Genomic DNA, 17,603 nt, shown 5'->3' on the forward strand with positions numbered 1-17,603 from the left:
GCAATTGGCTGCCTCAATTTATCCAAATATTTGTTGGATGTTCTCATAAGCCTGCTTTTAAGGTAAACGGTTCATAAGATTTTATCACCCACCGTATTTATTTATTCTCAAAACAACTCCTTCAGTACGTATACACTTACGTTTGACTTTTTTTTTTGTTTTGTTTTTTTACGTTTGACTTTTTTTTTAATAATAAATTTATTTTTTATTGGTGTTCAATTTGCCAACATACGGGATAACACTCAGTGCTCAGCCCGTCAAGTGCCTCCCTCAGTGCCCGTCACCCATTCACCCCCAGCCCCCGCCCTCCTCCCCTTCCACCACCCCTAGTTCATTTCCCAGAGTTAGGAGTCTCTCATGTTCTGTCTCCCTTTCTGATATTTCCCACTCATTTCTTCTCCCTTCCCTTCTATTCCCATTCACTATTATTTATATTCCCCAAATGAATGAGACCATATAATGTTTGTCCTTCTCCGATTGACTTATTTCACTCAGCATAGTACCCTCCAGTTCCATCCACGTTGAAGCAAATGGTGGGTATTTGTCATTTCTAATGGCTGAGTAATATTCCATTGTATACATAAACCACATCTTTATCCATTCATCTTTCAATGGACACCGAGACTCCTTCCACAGTTTGGCTATTGTGGACATTGCTGCTAGAAACATCGGGGTGTAAACAATTCCCACTGAGCCTCACAGTGGCCTCGCCGGATCAACAGGGTAAACATTACTCACTGAGCCCTGCACCAGGCAGGGGGCAGAGCAGCTCCCCCAAGTGCTAACACCTGAAAATCAGCACTATAGGTCTCTCCCCCAGAAGACCAGCTAGACGGACAGGGGAAAAACAAATTATTGACCAAGCAGCACTGGAAAGTTCCAGGGGACGTTTGACTTTTGATAATTTGAGTCCACATCTAGTCTTTGAAATCTTTAGCACTTACCATCCCCACTTTATAGAGAAGGCAGCCAGACGCTCAAAGAACTAAGGTCATACACCCAAGTCCAAACATGAGTAAATCAGTGATACTTGGCTTTTTAATGAAAGCTATAGAATCTGACCCCAGGAAAATGTGAGATACATAAACTTTACATATGACTTCTGGAATGGTAGTCTCCCCCAGAGCCCACTCGTGGAAGTCCAGTTTAAGGAATTCCCTATAGTAAGTGAAAGGCCTGGATCTAATCTCATTCTTCTAAATGCAAGTCCAGCATACCTGCCCCCACCCCACCGCATTCTAATATCTAGACTTAAGTTCATGTGGTCCATGTCTGTCTACAGCCTTTTTTAAAATGATACTCTGACTCATTTCTTTTTTAATTTCCAGGCTGAAACAACTTTTTGTCTGCCTGATTCCTTCACTCCTGAATTGTTCTGGATCTTCTCTGAAGCTGACATGCAGCAACACATTCAGAAAGTACCATGAAGATTTATTCAAAGGATGCCCAGAGTTCCCCCTGGTGATTCCAGACAGCAGTACATCGAATCCACATCTTGTGAGCATGAGAAATTCATTTAACCTTTGGATATTTCATCTTGGGATTGGTAATCTTTTGTATGGCCATCACCAATTGTTGCCACTGATGTGCTGCTAGCTGACCTGTCTTTGGTACACTTAATGGACCTCTTATTTGAACGCAGAAGCTAAAAACCTAAATAATCTATTAACTGATTGAATTAAAGAGAATGTTAAAATAACCAAGTCATCCTTCTTTGTGACCAAGTTGGGTTTATTCTAGGATTCAAGCACCATGCAATAGTAACATCATAGTTGACTCAAAATAATGAATTAAGAGAGAAAATTCCTTTCAAGCTGTGCTGAAAAGCATTTGATAAAATTCAGTGCCTGTTCGTGATGAAAATGCTCAGCAAGCTAGGAATGAGAGGAAAATATTAGAAATGCATTACATATTCTTATTGAAATTTGGAAAGGTGAAATATCTGCTTGCTAGAATGGTCGCTATCAGCATTATGCCACAAATCTTAGCCAATGCAATGAGATATGATTAAATAGAAACCCTAAATACTGTAAAAGAAGAGACTGGCCAGATTTTGTTTTTGCATACAATCAAATTCTCTACACTGAAAAATGCATCATTGACCTTTCTACCTTTGCATTTGCTGCCAGTCTTGTGGGATGAGTGCTAATATCAGCCTCTCAGACCAAGGTCGCAGAGCTAAGAGGATCTGAGCCATGCTGTTACCTTTGTCTGTCTGACTCCCAAGCCACAGGCTGCATCACCATCCCATTTCATCTCTGCACTGTTGTAAAATGGAAAGGGTTATGAAAAGCAGGCACCAAAGTTTCCTAACCATTTCTCCTGTGTGTCCCTCCTAAAAAAAAAGAAAAAAGAAAAAAAAGAAAGAAAAGAGAAGAGAAAGAAGAGAGAGAAGAGAAGAGAAGAGAAGAGAAGAGAAGAGAAGAGAGAGAAGAGAAGAGAAGAGAAGAGAAGAGAAGAGAAGAGAAGAGAAGAGAGAGAAGAGAAGAGAAAGAAGAGAAGAGAAGAGAAGAGAAGAGAAGAGAAGAGAAGAGAAGAGAAGAGAAGAGAAGAGAAGAGAAGAGAAGAGAAGAGAAGAGAAGAGAAGAGAAGAAGAGGCTGGGAAGTTTCTGTAAAAGTCAGAACTCTTGTCCTAGTTAAAACACACACATACATACACACACACACACAAAAACAACCTTCATTCTTCATTAAAATAAAAAGACTAAACCAACAGAAAAATGCCAATGAGCAGCACATGCCCACTGGAATTATTACTCATGGAACTCAAGCCAAGGATGTGCTTTTATTTTTCATCCTAAGATCTCATGGGTCAGCAGAAGCCTCATTTTTCTAAAATAAAATAAACAAGGGATATCTGTGCCATCTCTCAGAGGCTAATGGCAAGCCCAACAAGGGCGCTATCCCAGAGCATTTCACATAATCAAATGCCAAGGAGAGTCTCTGCAGGAATGGGGGTGGGGAGGGTTAGGGAACAACTTCTCCCAGCCACCTTTGCTCTGTCCCTCTAGCCAGCACTTGTTCTCAAGCTTTTGGTTGAAATTACATCAGAGGAAGAGAAGAAAAAACATAAACATTTGCTCTGCTACCTCTTAATTTTTCAAAATATAGTTGGCTTCACTGTCCTGAATTAATTAAGCTGCACTCCATTTAAAGCACCATTGAATATTTCTCTTTGCATGTGATTCATTTATGCTTCCTTTTCTTCTACTGATAGAAATCAGTGTGTAGGTGAGCACGTCTTGTTAGGTCCTTAGAAAAGAAACTGCATCACCAAGATCTGGTATTTATAAACTAGGCTTCGAAGCAGTCAGAGAACTCCAGAGCTATATTTTAGGGAAAAAAAAATGTGTTCTCTGCAATATATTGAAATACTGAGTGAATACTATGGGAACATCATTATTATTATGTGGCATAGATCTCTGACTTCAGCATGGTTCTTTGTGGTGTAGTCTATTAATATAAACCACCGTAGATATCCATTATAATGTACTACCGACATATGGATTTTTCTGTTCACTTTAAAATAGGTGGTTTTAATTTTATACTAGACTATCATGTAGAAGAGAATCACGTCTAACTATCTTCTGAGGTTAAATAAGAAATTTCGAGTTGTTTCCAAACACCTTGTTTCTGCAAACCTGCTGGCCATGTTGGGAACAGCTGGATTCAGAACTTACCACCTGTGCCTCCCTGGATTTGAGCAAGTCCCTCGAGTTCTGCTGTCAAAGGAAGGCTGCCTTGTCTGGTTGCTGCTGTTACTGCTCTAGTTTCTGGTGCTGACGACCTCTGAACTTACTCTCCCTTCAATAAAATGAGTGCAGATCATGGAAGGAGCTCACACCAGGATGGGATGAGTTCAGAATTATAAACTAGCTCCTCCAGCTTCATAGTTTTATCACACAACGTGGATGCAGATTTTCTCCGTCAGCATTGATTTCCTGAAACTCAAGAGTCAGGTGGATTCGAAAGAGAGTTTAAAAAATGTAGGTGTCTTTTCAGGTTGGGTTGCTCATTCTGAGTTGAGCTCAGCCAGAGAAAGACATCGTTGTCTCTGAGTGTGTTCACAAACACGATGGTGGGGGGGAAAGATGTGTGCTCTCAGCCCTACCGAGAATACACAGTCTTCTGTGAGCTCACTGTTGCCCAGCCTAACGGCTGGATGTTGCCCTCTGACCTGAGTATGAAGCAGAGCTTCTGAGGCCCTCATGTTACGCATCAACTTTGATATTTATAAGTTCACAGATGTCTCATTGTCATCTCGCTGAGCTGGGCTGTGGCACTCCCGAGCGACGAGAGCCACGCAGTGTCTTCATCCATGTAGTCCTGGCATGCACCTCGGATGACAGTCTCATCTCTCACAGGGCAATGTGGAAATGATGCATCATGGTCAAGGCTACTGGCGGTATCATCGTCATCATCATTTCTATGAATATCAATCAGACACTCAAATGAGTCAAAAGCCTTGGAACAAACAAATTAAGGTGCTTGGGTAGGCATCATGCCCAACGCAACACTCTCCCCCCTGGCAAAAAGAGAGCAAAGAGGGAAAGGATGAGGATTTATTTGGGGTTCTTTCTGGTGCCAGGCACTGTACTGGGTGGCGGGTGGCAACCACATCATCAGCTGTAGGAAGAGTTTAACCAGCAGAAGTCTTGAGAGTCCCCCAGGAAGATCCCAGCAACCGTGTTCAGATCCAAATGGAGGATCTGTGTGCAATTTAAACTTTCTAAAGGAAATCAGTGGTCTGCCATAAAGATCTAGTGTGCAGTACAAAGATTAAGAGAATGTAATGAAGAGGAAGGCAGGAGCTGCCCTCAGTCCCTTGGGCCCAAGCCTCAGCTCTGACTTGTGCCTGTCAGTTTCCTCCCTGTATCTCACAGAGCCTCTGTGACATGGGTAATAGCGGGCCTGTGCCATTCTGTTGTGGTGACACGTAAATAAGAATCCAAGCAAGCTCTCAGCACACCAATTCACACGCAAGGGCAGTGCCTGTTCTCCTCACACAGCAGATTCAGGACACCAACCATACTGAGCGGCACATGAGATTGTAGAGTCACAGCACCTGGAGACACCGAGCAAGGCTTTCCCTGGAAGGAGGACTTAGCAGCAGGTGCCGTTTTGCAGAATATATTGGAAGAGACAAACCTCCTTAAAAATACAATTGATCAGACCATATCTGATGTTCACTTTGAGCATAGGCTGAGAGTAGAAGCTCTGATATTAGCACACGGTACCCAAGCCCAGACAGGAAAGGCCAAGAATAGCATTGGCAGCCACCGAGGATCAGTAGACCTTGCTCAACACAAAAGTACCAGAGAACCAGACCAGAACAGAAATCGTTCTTCACCACATCCTGCAAAGGATTTCCCTTTTTCTTTTCTTTCCTTTTCTCTTCTTTTGAAAAATCTTTTCATCCAGTTTCTGAATGAAGGGGAAATGGAAAAAGGTAATAACACCCCACGGTGTGGTATGCATTTATGTTTGAGTCAATTACAAAGAAAACATGGATACTGTTTTCATGCCTTGCTTCCATATCCACTCATTGGTAGCAGTTCTCTCTGGGTAACTTTACTCCCTGGGGGCACCTTATCCCCAGATGCTGCTCGAGACCCCCAGAGTAGTGTAGAAGCACACATCACCCAAGGATGTCCTCCTGCCTGGAAGTCCCATGTACTGATGTCACATACTTTCCCTCATTTCAGCCCATCTACTGAGGCAGGGGTCTTGGCTGTACTGGGAGAAAATGGGATCACAGACCCTGAGCTGCAGCCCAATGCCACCTTCACCATCCCAACGGTCTTGGCACTTGGCTGCTAGGATTTCTATATTCTCCGAAACTAGATGGTCCTTTACTTGAGTGAAGTCTGTTTACCTTTATGCTTCAACCCCCAAACCTATGCAGATTGAGGAGGAAACCACTGCTAAAATCATCACATTTTCTGCCTCGACGTGAAATTGTCAGAGCTACCCTCTGCAAGGTGTGAGCCAGATGCATATCTACTTTTGAATCCTGATACTTCAATCTGCTCACCTCGGGCCCCTGTGTCACATCAACATTTTGCCGCTAAATTACCACTTGTCCCTGTGTGTTTCATCCTCTTGTATTTGGGTTTGGATTACCAGTTTAGTATGGGCAAGAAAGAATCATAAAAGCAGATGGTTTCACTGTGGACTCTAAGATGCTTTCTGGGCGTATGAATGATAGGGATGTGATTTTAGTTTACTAAACAAAGAAAATTTCAAAAGAAGCTCCAAGATTACACGAGAGAGGTGACCTTGGGACCAATTCGTGTCTGGTGCTGGGAACATGACATGCATCCTGCTAACCAGGGAGCAGGAGATAGCACTTCTCGAGGAAATTTGAAGAGATCTTTCCTCCTTGTTATGGACAAAGAGGCTAGTGAGTCCCCCTCCCCACCAACTTGTGCTTAGGAAAAGGTAGGAGAAGTTGGGTTCAGCAATCGCAGAAGGAATTTTCTGACATGGTAATCTCTTTAAGGGAAGCCAAGTGGAAATGGCATTTGACCCCTGGCATCTCCATGAGACAAACATAGTAAGTGGGGAAGTAGGCGATTGACACTAAAAAGTCACCCCGGCAAAGGCGGTGCCCCCCTTTCTTCCAAGAATTTAACTGGATGAATGAAGACAGAATTATCGAAGTTGTGGGTTCTCTCAGAATACATACAATGGTGTCATTTTGTAGTTAGAATTTCCTCCCAGTTGTTTACGTTAATTTTCAAAAGGAAATCACAGAAGAAAAGCATCAGTGGGTATTGCTAAGTCATAGTTCAAATTATTTGAGGCCATTGTCCTTGAAGAATCCCAGTCTGTGAAAGGTAGGTATACCCCATCTAAGAACAGTGTAGAGCCTCTGGGGGAGACTGTCTTCTCCCGGGGTGCCCAAGAATGGCTGTACAGGTTATGTACTGCACAACTCTGGAGGATACCATTCACACCGTGGTTACATAGTCTAGGTGACTGGCATTTCTTAGAATTATGCAGTGCCCAACATGAAAAGATGAGCAGATTAAAATGCTCTTTGGTCATCATATTGACATGTCCTAAAAATTTCAGAACAGTGACTGGAGAAATGGAGTTGGTATGAAAGAGACAAATTTGGTGTAATGGAGAAGGGTGACAAAGAACAAGAATGAAGGGGCTTTCACCAAAGCATGATGAGTCTGAAACCCTGTTCCAAACTCCTTAGGAGACAAAGCAAGAGGGGAAATACCTCCAGATTCCAGAGTTGTGGTATATGTGAAATTAGAACAAGCTAGTTGCTACTCAGAGATACAGATTTCCCTGGTCCTATGGTCTGAGAGAAATTTCTCCCTACGTGTTCAGAAAGAAATAGTTGAATGCTAACAAACTCTGAAGATGATGCATTTGAATGTGAAGCAAAACATTTCCCAAGTTGAAGAACTAGGACAAGTCAATGTTCCTGAGAATTTCTTTCTTACCCTAATCCAGAATTGGGCTACTTCAGAGCACTTGACGTTTGTCTCTCATCCTTAGCAAGGGAATTTGGAAAGTGAGTTTAGAAGGAGCAGTAGCTGTGGTCTATTTCTATTCCGATCCGACCTTCTTTCTCATAACAAGATATAATTCACCCAACACATGACTTGCTAGAGGCTCAAACCCTAGGAGCCTCTACTCTTAGAGATTGAACAGGCTCTTAAGTGGAATCCTACTGATCCTACCCAGAGCAAGGACGTTGGCATTTTGAGGCTTCTCATACATGACCCATCCCTCTTCTGCCATCCACCAACCTTACAGGTACCCGGACTGCTTAGGTTCTGTGTTTTGTGAATTTAGAAGCTGTTGACTAGTGTCATATCTCAAGTGGCTTGTGCCATGAGCCTGTTCAAGAAAAAGGCACACTTCTGAAAAGTCCAGGAGTGATCAATAAATATAGACTCAGGAGTTTGTTGAAATAGGCTCATTTTAATCCATTCACTCTCACAGAGCCACTGTGCTTGTGGAAAAAGGCTGGGGTCAGCAGAAAGAGCCATTCCCAGGAGATCCTATCATTTGTCTACACAGGATGAAAAAAGTAATGAGTTGAAACAACTCTATCTCCAAAATAAAGATATCCAGAGAAGAACTTAATGCAGTGTTGGTTGTTTAAATGTATTTTGCAAATTAAAAAGGCAAGTGCACAACTCGAAGTTTTGCTTTCCCCATGACAACACTATCAGTTGCTCTCTGCTTTTCCTCATCAGAGTTTTGCTCTAAGTCTGGGCCTGCACTATATGTGTAACCCAGGTGGGAAGCCTTCATATCTTTTATGTACATCTACAGTGTGACCTCATTAAATAGGATTTCCCAGTTTGAAGTCAATGACAATTAAGACAGGGGATCACTAAAATTTTCCTTGGCACTACTCAGGATAAAATGGTTTGCTAAGCAAATTAATAGTGTCAATGAGATTCCAAGGGAAATGTTTGCCTACTTCAGAAAACAAACTGTTGTCAAGTACATTAGAACCTCAAGCTATCAATTAGGTGCGTGCCAGACATGCTTAGATGAATGATATAGCCCAGACACAGACAGACATCGAAGCTTCCGAAGTTACGCTGCGTATTAGCTGGGTGACCTTGGACAGGTTAGCTCATGTCTTCAGGCCCTGCTTCCCTCCTTGAAAATCAAGATGAAAACATCCCAAATGAGCTAATGTATCCAAAGCACAAGACAGTTATGAAGCATTGATATGTGATGGCTGTCTTCTCTCTCTCTTACCCTTATTCCAAAATGCTACCTCTACCCAGGAGACAGAGCACATCCTATCATCCCAAGGTAAGGGACTCCACTTGAGAGTCATGAAAACTGTTTCTTTTCAAATTTTCTACTTCACAGAGTGGCCTTTAAGTTGGGTTTCCGAGATATCATTGTGCTTTAAAAAAGAAATGAGAATATCTAAAAATATAACAAGATTGCATTTTGTCCTCCTAATGTGCTTCTATAATAGGTCTCAATAGCTTTTAAAAAATAACTAAGCTGATTGCCACTGGTGGAATTACATTTGGAAATATGTATCTCTTAGCAGATGTACCAGAAAAATTATCCTCATACGCAAAGGGTAATGTGTGCATATAGCATCTATGCATGTCTCTAACCCCGAATAGAATGCATCAGCTCCATAGCAGGGGTGTGGCATATAAGGCAAAGAGACATGTGTACAGCTCTAGATACTATTTACTGAGCTGTGAAGAACTGAGTTAACCATGCCCTAGAGGCCCTGCCTCAGACGCCACATTAATGATTCCTGCATACACAAATTCATTAGTTGTTTAATTAAGTTAAATCATGAATTGAATTTGTTTAATCATTAATTAAGGAACAAGGAGCGCTGTGCTAAAATTTAGCACCTCAGGAAAAAAGGCAGAAGAAAATAGCAATCCCAAATTCCTGCTTCCTACACCACCCTGTGGTTAACCAATCTGTCCTCTCCTTCCCTACACACACAAACACACACGTGCACACTCTCAGAAATCATTCCCAGAAAATTTTTTACCTTTCCTTTTCAAACTTGGTATTGTTTTCAAAATACAAGTGAAAGTCATTTCTTTGCAGATTGTATATTTGACTTTTTTTGGCCTTCTGCAGATGGGATTTTTCTTATTTAAGGGGGAGGGAGGAGATTTGCTTAGATTCATAAAATAAAAATGGTGGCTTTTTTTTTTAACCCATGAAGGACCAATGGGCAGCAGAGGGACTAAATTTTAACCCCAAATGGATTCTTAAGAGAACCCTACCAGTAATCTCAAATGCTTCCAAAATCATTTTAAGAATTCAGATAACAGTACAATTAGAATCCCAAACAGAGGTATTCTTAGGCCTCCAGCCTATCAGAGTATTGAGAGTAAAATGGAGAATTGCATTTACTCAATACCTGAAATGAAACTCCCTTTCAGCAACCACAGTGGAATGTTGGAAGCCACCTCAAGCACTTGCATTGTGAAAACGTAAGACAGTGGTCATTTTCTTTGTGAATATCAGCAGCTCGCCTCTCGTGATCTCAGGCATGACTTGTGAATCCTATGGCCCCTCCAGATGGTTGGTGCCATAATATTGCACCAAGGCAATCTATTCTGGTTTCTAGCATTAATCAAGTGAGGCATTTCTTACAGGTGTTCCCCCAGAACAGGATGTGAATTCTGGTACACTTGATTTTGTTTCTCATGTTGCCAAGGGTTGGGGGGGTGGTAGATTTGGAAGGTTTACTTGGCAGCATGGTGAGGGGACTCCAGGCTGAGAATCCCTGCTTTGGCATAATTGTCCATATCCTCGCAGAAGTGGCTGGGTTAGTTGTCATAGCAACAGACATAAAAATTATTCACCTGATTTTTTCCTTCTGGCTTTTCAGGGTACAGCACCATGAAGTGTGGGAAACCTCTCTCCAATTTGCTCACAACAAAGGCAGGTGAGTTTTCTCATCTATTATTCCTGAAAGCCGATTTTCAAAAAAAAAAAAAAAAAAACATCTTTCAAAATTTAGCCTGGTGGACCAGTCAGCACGCAGACATATTTGAATGATATGTAACCAGACAGAGCAGTATACACTATATCAGATAAATTGGACCACCCGAATTTACTGACGGAGGTTCAGATCTTTGTGGACTGGAGTGAGATGAAGGATTTCACAGAAGAGGAAGTTACGGGTAGAGGAAGAAGAGAATTATTTGTTCTCCTAACTTATTGAAACAGAGAAAGGGAGATTACTGGATCCCTGTAAATTGTCTCTCTGCAGAATTATGTTGCTGCTTTGGATGATGCAGGAAAAAAATGGACATTTTTTAGTGCTTTGGAATTCATAGGCAGAAGATATATGTAAATATAAGTATTTACAAAGCTATAAATATACATATACACATATCAGTTGAGTTCATAGCTAATACTTCATATTCAACATAATCCTACAAATATGCATTTAGTACCTGGAAGTTGTAGAACAAGGTGCCACATAAGTATGAAGTTGAATGAAATAATCAAGAGACCATCTTTACAACAGAGAGTAATAGACAAGCCCGCTAGTGACCGAAATACAAAGCCTACAAGCAAATACTTTCAAGAGAAGTACAGATGCAGGCAAATGCCACAGAAGAGCTCAGCTTCCTAACTGAAGACATCAGGAAGAGATCCATGAGATGAGTGGCATTTGGGATGAACGAAGTATTGGCAGAGAGAATGGGGACAGCCAAGGCAGAGAAGCGGGATGAGCAAGGGCTCTGAGGTGGGCCTTCCAATTTCAGGGCAGGAGTACGAAAAACTAGAATAAAGATACAATACCAGGAAGGACTCAAATGCCAATGTCAAGGTCTGTATTTAATTTGGTGAGTCACTGAGAATTTTTTGAGCAAGTAATGACATGACTGGAACTTCACAAGACAGGTTCACAGGACAGATACTCATGTGTAAAATGAGCTGCGGTGGGGAGGAGGGTGGGCCAGGGATGGCGACATGCAAAGGTGTAGCTGCCAGACTGAGCACTAGGTATTTGACAAGGAAGAATGCAGACTCAAAATGTCTCCAAGGTTCCTGTGGCTAAAGATGAGGCAGCCTGAAGATCAATAAAATAATAACTTCAATGGAGTGAAACACCCACCCACACACGCAGGCCACTGGTTACCTCCAGAGGAAATTTTCCAACCTGCTTTGGAAACTGGTAAACAAAGGGAAAGAATCAAACATTTATAGCACCTTCCTTACACAGACTCAACAATTTGGATCATTTCCTTGCATACATGTATTCCAATTAATGAATTAAGAAGAAACGATAGACTAGAACATCACTACCTTTCAACCACTAACAAAATAATAGTTCTAGGTCTGTGGTTCTCAGAGTATGGTCACTGGACCACCAGCATCAGTATCACCTGGGAGGTTATTGGGCCAAACCCAGATCTACTGAATCAGAAACAAAGGTGGAGTCTCAAAAATCTGTAGTTTAATTAGCCTGCCAGGTGATTCTGGTGCATACTCAAGATTGAAAACCACTGGCCTGGACAATTACCATCAACGGCTGCTAATATTATCATGAGCCTCCTATTAGAAATATAATACGTCACCTATGCAGCAGCTTTGCCAAATAATGCATATCATGCCTCTTTATCAAACTATCTATTTATAGGAAATGTGGGGGACTATAGAATACACTAAACAAACTTTTCTGATAATCTAATCAACAAAATTCTAACTGTGGGAAAACCTACCAGACAAATACAGTGGGTTCTTCAACAAATGAATTGTAAGGAAAAAGGAAGACAGAGGAGGAATCAGAGATCGAGCATTTTTGACAAGAAATAGATCAACTGATTGTGGTGTGTGGATTTTATTTCTATTTGATTCAGGTAGATGTCAACCACAAAAACAAAATTACAAGATAATTGACAACCAGAAGTGGAACACTGACTCAAAACATGATATTATGTTAATTATTTTTCAGTGATAAAGTGTTGTGGCTGTTTTTTTTTTAGAATCCCTATCTTTTAGAAATACATACTGAAGCATTTATAACTTCAAAATAATCTGAGTGGGGTAGATATAAAAACAAAAAATAAGATTGGCTGTGAACTGATTATTAGTTGCTGGATGATGGGTACGTGGAGGTTCATTGTGCAATTCTGTCGACTTCTGTAAATGTTTGAAATTTTCCAAAAACGATTTTTGTAAAAATAGAAAGATTTCAAAGATATATTTCCTCTACCTCTGATGCACACACAAAATATCTCTGAGGTTAGCAGCTGGGGTGATCATAAAAGTGGTGAGCAGGAGAAAGTACTGGAGTTCAGGGCAGGACAAGCTTGGTTTTGAGCATGTGGAATTGAAGGCACTGGCAGTGTGTTAATGGGGAGGATTCCAGGTCATTTGGGAAGGTTGGCTTGTAGGTTGGAAGAAAAGCTGGTCTAAGAATTACCAGGTTAGATAACATATAATATAGATATTAGCTCCATATATGCTCAGAAAAGAACAAAAAAATAAAAATAAGTTGCCAGAGTAAGTACCATTGTACACTGTTTTATGACCTAGCCTAGGAAGAGAAGATGTAAAGATGCATGTTGGGTGTTATAAGTCTCAAATGTCACAGCAAACGAATACTTGACCTTTGCATAAGTCAGGATGGGCTAGGTCATGTACAAACAATAGGTAACCCCCAAATCTCAATGATAAAACAAACTTAAATATATATATATATATTTTTTTTAATTTCTTTCTTGCGTATATGGACAGCACTGATTAGCATGGGTGCTCCGCTCATTGGGCTTCCCTGGAAGCAGGAGCATCTCCAGAACAGATGTTTCAAGGGGAAGGCAAAGTGGTAGTTCATGCCTTAGATTAAAATCTAAGCCTCTTCCCTGTTTGCATGTCACCTCATCGCACATCTCATTCAACAAAGCGAGTGACAAAGCAGGTGCCATACTCTCTCACCCCTGAGACACATCTGAATTCCAAGAAAGCAGGATGTGCAGTCTTCCCAAATGGCCCAGTATAAGGAAAGGAACATTTATGCACAGCTCTGTCACAAACTGAATCGGGTCCCCCCTCAAATTCATATGCTGAAGCCCTAAGCCCGCATGTGACTGTTTTTGGAGGCAGGACTTTTCAAGGATGTAATAAAGATTAAATGAGGTTGTAAGAGTGGAGTCCTGATTGAATAGGATGGTGGTGCTCTTGTAAGAGGAAGAGACACAGGGAATGTGAGCTCACGCAGAAAAGGCAGGCCATGTGGGCGGACGGCGAGAAGGTAGCCTTCTGCAAGCCAAGAGGAGAAATCTCACCAGATATCAACCCTGCCAGCACCTTGATCTTAGACTTCCAGCCTCCAGACCTGTTGGAGAATCAGTGTCTGTTGTTCAAGCGCTGGTAAGCCCTGTCTTGTTATGGAAGCCCTAGCTGACACCGACAAGCCCCTGTGGCTACCACAACACAGAGGCTGTGTCTCAGGGTAAGAACCATCCTCAGCATTACACAGTTTTTTTTTTTTTTTTAAGGTTTTATTTATTTATTTATTTGAGAGAGAAAGAGAGCACAAGCAGGGGGAGCAGCTGAGGCAGAGGGAGAAGCAGGCTCCCCTTGTGGGGCTCGATCCCAGGACTCTGAGATCCTGACCTGAGCCAAAGGCAGACGCTTCGCCTACGGAGCCACCCAGGTGCCCCAGCATTACTCATCTTTGTGAGATTCCAGCGGCGTTACTTGGCGGTTTACACCATCTATCAGATTAAATGAACCTGGTAAAAACAAATAAAAATCAGACACAAGTAAATGCTTCATTAAGGACTCCTCCCTGTCTACGCCAAAATGTATGTTTTAAGAGTTATTTTCATACATTTCAGATGAGGATAAATAATCTAGGCTCCAGCTTTCATCCCAACTTGTTTAACAAACAAAGATGCTGCCAAGTAAACTGTATTACTTCTCTCCACTTAGAGTAGAAATGATCTGATACAGAGACTGAAGCCTACCTGCTGGCTGATGGTTACTGTGTGTCCCACTGGCTGGGATTTCTATAGACTTCTGCTGGCTTGTCTTTGCATCTGCTTCTGGTCTCCTGCCCCTGGGGGGCTGTCCTCTCTCCAGCAAAGGTAGGCTGACCATCTTTTTTTATGCCCTTCCATAGTGTCCTTTATGGTTATCCCTGCTTTTCTTTTGCGTATCAAAATTACCTTTTCCCTAGGGCACGTTCCTCAGGGGGCTGCACCCCCAGGTCTGCTCTGAAAAGGGCTGCCATGGCCCTAGGAGAGGCAGAAAGCTTGCCACTAGCTGGGGAATGCTTCGTCATCACCCATTCTGGGGCTAGGGCAGGGCTTTCCCCTGCCGGCGCCTGACCAGGACCCTGACAAACTGAAGCGGAGGGAACTTAGGCAACTTGTCCAAAGTTACAGCAGCAGATCTCGGGAAATAATAGAAGCAAAGACTAACTGATCAATTATGATGCGCCAGACGCAGAAGAAAAGTACTCAGAGTACAGGATGGATCAAATGGAAGAGACGTTTCACCTCAGTCATGGCTTGGGCCTCCAGGGCCGCAGGAAAAAAGGTGTCAAGTATCCTCTGTTCCAAAGTGAAGTTGAATCCAGTCTGCATACGCAGGACTTGCAAGGTGGTTTTGGGATGGTTGGCTCATCCTCCATCTCCCAAAGTGTGTGGGGACCTGGCAGTCCAATAGAAGAGTGGAGGTAAGCCTTGGAGAAAATTGTTGGCATTTCTTCAGGGGGTTGCCTCTTCCCTCTTATAACTTGCGAGAGGCTTGAAAGGGACACCTGCTGTTTGTCCCCTGGAGTTGAGAGGTACAGAGAATATGGGTGTCTGATGCCCGCCTATGGAATATAAAGCTGATGACAGTGTTCAAGGCTGTGAAGGACAGGAAAAGGCAGAGCTACAGTAGGAGGTCCCTGCACTTGCCCAGGCAGGGAGGTGGCATCAGGAAGCCTGGGAGTCCCATGAGCCAGTAGGCTCTGTCCAAGAGAAGTGCCCAGGGAAAGTAGCACAAAGGTGCCTTGCAGAGGCCCAAGAAGAGGGAAGAGTGGAACCCAATACCAGCTGAACCGTATTCTGCACAACTCACAAAAGACCCCCATGGTACAGTCTGCTGAGGAGAGAGAGCTGTAGGCCAGAGTGTGGATGCTGGGTCAAGACAGGATCAACCACTTCACCTCCTAATCCTCTCCTGCTTGTTGATTAGGCCAGGGATGAATGTGAGGACAGGGAAGGAGGGGCTAACCAAGTAAAGGGATGCTGCAGCCTGCTCCCCCATCCGGTTTCCCTCTGAGTAGCACAGAGGGAAGGAGATGTTCCCAGTGGAGTAAGAGTTCTGAATATGTGTTGGTCATCTGAGCTGGATATTTTAATTGCTGAAACTGGAAAGTTCTCATGACTGAAATGGACCAGATGGGAATGTAAATTGGTATAGCCCCTGCAGAAAACAGTATAGGGGTTCCTCAAAAAATTAAAATTTCCATATGACCCAGCAATCCCAGTTTTGGGTATAGACTCAAAGAAAATGAAAATGGTATCCCAAGGAGATATTTGTCCTCTCATGTTCAGGGCAGCATTATTCACAATAACCAAGACATGGAAACAATCTAAGTGTCTGTCAGTGGATGAAGAGATAAGGGCAATGTGATACATAGAAATAGAGATACAGATTTATATATCTCTCTATCTAGATCTTTATCATTATAATAGAATATTATTTAGCCATGAGAAAAAAGGAAATCTGGCCACTTGCAACAATACAGATGGATCTTGAGGGCATGATGTAAACCGAAATAAGCCAGACAGAGACAGACAAATACTACATGGTATCATTGATAGGTGAAACCTGAAAAAAAAAAAATCCAACTCATAAAAGTATAGAGTTGAAAAGTGGGATAGAGGGGAACATTGGTAAAACTTCTTACACTGTCTTACACTTTCATCTATGAGATGAGTAGGGTGTGAGGATCCCATGCATGACATAATGACTATAGTTGATAACACAGTATCATAGAGTTGAAATTTGCTAGAAGAATAAAACTTAAATGTTCTCATTGGAAAAACTGAACAGGTGAAGTACATGTTCACTAAATGGGAGGAAAGTTTTCACAGTGTATGTCATTATGATATACACTTTAACTATTTTACCATTTTTTTGTCAATTATGCTGCAAGAAAGCTTAAAGAAGGAGAAGAAGAAAGAAGAAGAAGAAGAAGAAGAAGAAGAAGAAGAAGAAGAAGAAGAAGAAGAAGAAGAAGAAGAAGGAGGAGGACGAGGAGGACGAGGAGGAGGAGGAGGAGGAGGAGGAGGGGGAGGAGGAGGATCAGAAAGCTATAGAAGCCACCTGTTGGGACAGAATAAGAATTGGCCCAAACTTAGATTTGAAGGTGGCTTTATGATTATGCCCCACCGAGTCTATCTCAATTAACAAATTCATTATGCTTTCCAAAGAATGGAAAATAAAGCAAAACTTTGACAGCCTCATTTAGGGAAAAAAAGAAGTATAGGTTTTGGAGTTTAACTTTGTTTCAAACCTGGCTCTCCCACTGCTGAGCTCTGTGGCCTGGGCCAGTTACTTGACATCTCTGGGCTTCAATTTCTGCATCTGTGAAATAGGTGTTAGGTTATTCATTTCCCATGATTTTTTCAGGAGAAAAGTATAATAGTTATCGGTATTTTATGGATAAGGAGGTTGAGGTGCAGAGAGGTTCTGTACGTTCACCTCTCAGTGTAGCAAGTAAGTGGGTGATTGGGATCCAGACCCTATGGCCTTATGCTTAACCACGACAATATGGCAGCCCACCAACTGTGCAGAAGGAAAGGAGAAACAGAAAGTCTGGGCATTGAGGCTGACACTCTGATCCACCTTTCCCTTTAGTAATTTAGAGAAGTGGATCAAAGCTCAAGTGACATTGTCCATAAAATAGAGCCCATCATATCTGTTCCTGAATACTTTTTAGGACTTTCATACAATTCAAATACGATAGTCTTAATGAAAATACAGATTACAAATCGCTTTTAAAAAGCAGAGTTATTATGGACTGAAATTTGAGTCCCTAAAAAATTCATTTGTTGGAACCCAATCCCCAGTGTGATGGTACTTGGAGCTGGGAGCTTCTGGGAGGT

At 42.1% G+C, this 17,603-nt stretch overlaps 1 long non-coding RNA gene across 6 annotated transcripts in view; it reads right to left on the reverse strand.

Moving 5' to 3' along the window:
• The window catches only part of LOC140633408 (uncharacterized), a 45,883-nt gene that overhangs the window by 18,780 nt on the left and 9,500 nt on the right, over nucleotides 1-17,603 (reverse strand). For 2 of the 6 annotated variants that reach the window (XR_012031018.1, XR_012031015.1), the window contains exons 3-7: nucleotides 17,012-17,082; nucleotides 15,000-15,153; nucleotides 14,113-14,231; nucleotides 10,344-10,449; nucleotides 2,576-4,426 (exon numbers count right to left, since the gene is read on the reverse strand). This is a non-coding gene — a long non-coding RNA (uncharacterized lncRNA). Of the gene's footprint in view, nucleotides 1-1,730; nucleotides 1,875-2,575; nucleotides 4,427-10,343; nucleotides 10,450-14,112; nucleotides 14,232-14,999; nucleotides 15,154-17,011; nucleotides 17,083-17,199; nucleotides 17,573-17,603 lie in introns of those variants that run through there. The other 4 variants (XR_012031016.1, XR_012031019.1, XR_012031017.1 and 1 more) reach the window with 4 other exon arrangements.

This window comes from Canis lupus, chromosome 5, assembly GCF_048164855.1.
Source record: "Canis lupus baileyi chromosome 5, mCanLup2.hap1, whole genome shotgun sequence".
In the NCBI taxonomy this organism is placed as follows: Eukaryota; Metazoa; Chordata; class Mammalia; order Carnivora; family Canidae; genus Canis; species Canis lupus.